This window comes from Porites lutea, chromosome 5 (assembly GCF_958299795.1).
Source record: "Porites lutea chromosome 5, jaPorLute2.1, whole genome shotgun sequence".
NCBI lineage: Eukaryota > Metazoa > Cnidaria > Anthozoa > Scleractinia > Poritidae > Porites > Porites lutea.
The window spans coordinates 25,646,713-25,651,451 of NC_133205.1; the positions used below are offsets into that span (position 1 = coordinate 25,646,713).

Here is a 4,739-nt window from a genome sequence, read left to right on the forward strand (position 1 = left end):
GAGACCTTGCTAAAACAGACACCTAGAGTTGGTCGCTAACTTTATTTACTCCTTTTAGTTGACTCTCTATAAGATGGACATGTCTCTAAGACAGACACCTTTGGAACTGGCACCATGTCTCCGTCTAAGAGAGAGCAGCACTGTAACCACAAAGATAACAGCTTTTACAGCAGAGCCTGATGAACTTTTCAATACTATCTAACAGAGTACTGCTGAGCAATGGGTGAAAGAACTAACCTGGTTACTAAAGGAGTGAAAAAGGAAATCAGCACTATTGTTAGAACCAATAGGGTTGGTTTTTTCTCTCTCTTGCTGGGCATTTACGAGGCTTCATATCGGTGGAAAAAGCTTTTGCTAAAACTAAATGATTGTGATATTAAAGATCATTAAAATGAAGGAAGTGGAGGGTCAAAGGAACAAGATTTTCATTAGAATTTAGGGGTCAATTTTACATGTTTTTGCTGCTGATGTTGTTGTCTTCGTTTTTCTCTGACCTGCCTAACTAAATCGTGCTCTTTCTGGTATGGTCCGGATCGAAAGATCATTTCCCCCTTCACAAGTTTAATGTCAAAGTTGTCTATGACAGTTAAAACTTATGACTTCACAAGCGTACAGGTCAACGGAAATGAAAACTAGCTGTAACATCTAAATTAGTTAACCATGCTGAATAAAGGATTAGCTGTTTGCTTGGCTAAAAAAGGACAAAATCTTCGATCGTGACACCAGTTTGAAGGTAGTCACTTGGAAGAGAAAAGATCAAAATTCATCAGATGGAGTTACGAATCAGTAAGTTGAATCGGGCAATGAAAGTAGTCTCGAAAGAATTGAAAGTTTAATTACAACTGTTGCTGTCAGTCGATGACGCAAGGATGGTTTGGAGCATTTCCTTTATATTATGTTGAAGCACGTATTTTAGAGTAACGTCGCAATCTTCATAACAAACTTGGATTTTTAGTGGTACATTATCGAAAGTTACCGGAAGTTTTCCCCAACTTCCGGTCTCTAGGAGATTTACAGGGTACGTGACGCACAAGACGACGCAAAAGCGATTAACTACTTCATCTTTTTAATTACATCAAACTCGAATGGTACACTAGTCGTCAGTAATTCAACAAATATTGACACTGTCAGTATCTCCCTCTTCTATCAGCAGAAGCAAAATTTCGCAAAGTGCCATTAGACACGTCTGGTGGATGTTCGTGACCTTGAATTCCGTACAGTTCAAATTAGTATGTCATAGTTAGATGTAGTACGACGCCACCTTGGCTTTTTATTGCATGGCCTCAAGATTGTCTCCTCATTTTCTTTTTCTTTCACACCTATATCCCCGATGAATTTTCTTGCCGTTCGTTATGTGGTGGCTGCTGAATGTAGACTCAAAGTGCTATTGTTGAGTTCATCTCCGATCTTCCTTAAAGCGGAAGCTACTTCTTGCGATCTTCTCACCTCCGGGCTTTGACCTTCTCCGGTCCTCCTTGGTCTTAACAAGTCCTCACTTCTTCTTTCTTCGCGAGAACAACTTCTTCGCCTCAAAAAGCTAAATGATCTTCTTCGGGTCTCAGATTTGCTGTCTGTTTTCTTGAATAGCTTGAAACCCATCAAACCTGCGAGATGAATAATAAATATAGCTTGTGAGATTCAAGTCGTGCTTTCGTTTACTGAACCATAATTCCAAAAAAAAAAACAAACAAACAAACAAACAAGTTCTGAGAAAAACAATCAAGTTCTGAGAAATATAACGTCAAAAATCGAGATAACGTCATTTACAGAAAATATAGTTAGGTGGATTCCGCATGACGAACTTAAAAATCGAAGTCTTGAAATAATGAACACGAACAGTGCAAACAACCGTTCGTAGTTTAATCGTTTTAAATTATCTTTCATCGAAACTTCTCGATACTACAAAAAGGTTCAGAATGTTTGTATTTTTTAAGTAATAAACGAAAAGATACTGCACAAAAGCGTTGGTTTTGAGGTAATCAAAGCAACATCGCAGACATAAAGAAATAGGAATATAGTAAAATAGAAGCACATTGCGTGACGAGACTGAAAAAGGGGCTAGACTCACCTAAAAAACGACTCTTTGCTTCAGAGGGCTTCGTTTTGTATCAGTTGAAGGCTTAACGCCTCTATTAGTTCCTTCTGACCTTTCTCTTGTGATAACTGGTTTAGTTTTCCTTGAGGACAGTGTGTTACGCTTTTATATGTTTTGTTGTTTTAAATAAGGAAGTCTTACTTCATCGCCGACGAACGTGACGTAGAGCGTGCCCTCCCAAGGGAAACTCCGTATGACGTAGTCACGGAAATGTCTTTTTTTGATTGGTTGTTGATAATGAGGAGGAGTCCTGATTGGCTCCCTGATACTCAATTTTACGGAATAAACATTGAACTTGCGGAACTTAAAGTTTCTGCGAAAGAACGTGATCGTACACGCCTGTGAAACAAACCATGTTAGGGGCATGTGATTTTTGAATGACAGGTTATCTTGTATAAGTCTCTTTAACCAAGATATAATTTCTCTTGACCTGAAGTCGACTTGCTGAGTAAGGACCCAAGTTTTTAAAAATGGATCTCTAAAGAAAATGACATCGGCAAAACCCTGATCGAAAGTGAAAACTACCTTAAGTGCCATTGGCCAATTACACCAAACAAAAAGGTTGTAGTTTGGAAAGTTAAAAAAAGACTTTCAATTGCGGTAAGGAACTTTTATTTTAAGGCCTGATCTCAAGTCAAATAAACACTCGGCCAGGCCTTCAGTAGTAACAAAAGACAAGCAAATCGAATCGGCCGTTAAACGTATGGATCCTTGCAGAACTGATATGCAAAAAATTAAAAAGAAAACCACTGGAATAACTGAATCGCCGAAGTTCAGAATTGATAAAAATTGTAAATTTTGGCCAAAAACCGCGGACAACTGGAAGGTGGATAGACAGTAGTTACGAAATTCCGACTGGCCAGTACCATTCTTTATCGGGTTTTATATGAGGACAACTCACGCAATTTACAGAAATACATACTTTATAGTGAAACAATCAAAGAAAGTTACATCTCATGTGACGCTGTATGGCACGGCTACCCACGGGAAATAACAATAAAAAATAACAGAAGATATAATATAGTTCATTACCTTTATTCATACCTTGAGGCGAAAAGGTCCTGACCGAGTTATTAAGGATAATGTCAAGAGAGAATGATAATATGTCAATATGTGCGTTTCTTTCGCCTTCCTGAGAAGAAAAAATCACGTCCAGTGTCAATTAAAAACAAAACAAAAAGAGAACCTAAAGAGTAGAACATGTTGGAGTGGTTTTATAATGAGAAAGTGTTTACAACCACTGCATGGATATAATTAGAAGAAGGGGCTGTGTCACGGCAGTCTAATTCATTTTGTTTAATTTTGCCACTCACTCACCCTCAATCGCTATGGAACTTAAAGTAAGCAAAGAAATTACAGTTAAATGACAAAATCAGAGATCCGAGACAAACAAATATGTCTTCTGAGCATTATTTTTGAAGTTGCAAGCAGCCGGGATCAACTTTGAAAAACCCTAATTTCAATCCGTTTCAATCTTCTTCAGTTTTGCCCATCCGTGCCATCTGTTGTTTCTGTTATGTTATTTCAACTTTCCTTTAAAGTTTTAAGCGGTTATGTTTATGTTTCTCGTAATTTAACGGGCATTTTGTAATTACCTTATTTGGCACAATTTCGTGACACAGCTCCTCTAAAAAAGCCTGGACCCAGTAGCCTGTTCCAGGCGTTCAGATAGTGGGGAGCGGTGCGAAGAGGGGCGCGAAAAAATAAAAGCGCACGCACCTCTCTCCCAAGTCCCCCTCTACTTTTCATCGCTTTCTTTACTTCGCACCGCTCTCCACTATCTGAACGCTTGGAACATGCTAGGACCCAGTTGTTCGAAGGCCGATTAGCGCTAATCCGGGGTTAAATTTTAATCAAGGTTTCTTTTTCTTTTGTTCAAAAGTATTTTCTTGGATAATTTTCTCAATTTTTTTAGAGCATTCAATCGCCAAAGAGTAGATAAAAAGAATCAGACTGTTGCTTTTTAAGCTATATCTGAATTCAAATTTCTCACTAACCCTGCAGGGTTATCTTAACCCGGCTTTGAACAACCCGGCCCTAGTTTTCATATGTCGAGAAAATCCCAGACGATCGGGGATTTTACTTTTTTCCGACCTTCCCAGATTTTGCCGATATATCGGATAATCGCCAGAAGTCTGTCCCAGATTCTCGAGAGACGCCATGTTTATTTGTGATAGGGCGACTGGAGCCCAGCGATTTAAGGGATCGGTAAGGAACGAAATCCATCGCCGACGTCCTCGTCGGTACAAATTTGAGTTTTCATTCAGTGTCGGGAATGATCGCCTACCATCGCATAAATCTGGGACACGTCGGGAAAATAGAAACGCTTCCGATTCTCCAGATTTGTCCCCGTCCATCCCAGACGATCGGGGATATCTACGATTTCGAGTTTTCATTAGTCGGCAAAATCTGGGACGGTCGGGAAACGGTAAAATCCCCGATCGTCTGGGATTTTCCCGACACGAAAACCAGGCTGAAGTACCGCCGTGGTCTGTGTGCATTAAAACGGCCTTGAGGGCGAAGCAGTTTAGTTTCCCTAATCTCTCATTCAGTAAATTTATTCAGTTACCGTGGCGACGTTGAAACATGTACCAAAATAACACTGAGTACAGGTTATGGGAGGTTTGAAATGATCACCGGATTT

At 39.5% G+C, this 4,739-nt stretch overlaps 1 long non-coding RNA gene across 1 annotated transcript; it reads right to left on the reverse strand.

Moving 5' to 3' along the window:
- Nucleotides 1–1,049: 1,049 nt before the first annotated feature.
- LOC140936348 (uncharacterized) lies at nt 1,050–3,521 on the reverse strand. The gene is made up of 2 exons (XR_012165379.1): nt 2,069–3,521; nt 1,050–1,604 (listed from the first exon to the last, which is right to left on the reverse strand). It is a non-coding gene; the product is annotated as an uncharacterized lncRNA (long non-coding RNA).
- Between the last annotated feature and the right edge of the window lie 1,218 nt (nt 3,522–4,739).